General features: G+C 30.7%; 1 protein-coding gene across 1 annotated transcript in view; it reads left to right on the top strand.

The window, feature by feature from the left end:
• LOC116847431 overlaps nt 1–215 on the top strand; it is a 17,107-nt gene that overhangs the window by 13,515 nt on the left and 3,377 nt on the right. The gene's annotated exons all lie outside the window — the stretch shown is intronic.

Genomic DNA, 215 nt, shown 5'->3' with positions numbered 1-215 from the left:
CAACTATTTTAATTAATATCTCGAAATTTTACGTGTTTGTTTGAAAAATGGTCTATATAATTTTTGTTTACTTTTATGTGTTCTACTTATATTTCTCTTTTGGTCCGTCTTACGCGGGACACCCTGTATATATAGGGTGTCCCGCGTAAGACGGACCAAAAGAGAAATATAAGTAGAACACATAAAAGTAAACAAAAATTATATAGGCCATTTTT

The sequence above is a fragment of the Odontomachus brunneus genome, unplaced genomic scaffold, assembly GCF_010583005.1.
Source record: "Odontomachus brunneus isolate Ranch 3 - 2012 unplaced genomic scaffold, Obru_v1 Obru_scaffold_077, whole genome shotgun sequence".
NCBI classification, from domain to species: domain Eukaryota; kingdom Metazoa; phylum Arthropoda; class Insecta; order Hymenoptera; family Formicidae; genus Odontomachus; species Odontomachus brunneus.
The sequence above is the reverse complement of the archived record's forward strand: the minus strand, read 5'-3'. Positions and strand labels throughout refer to the sequence as shown.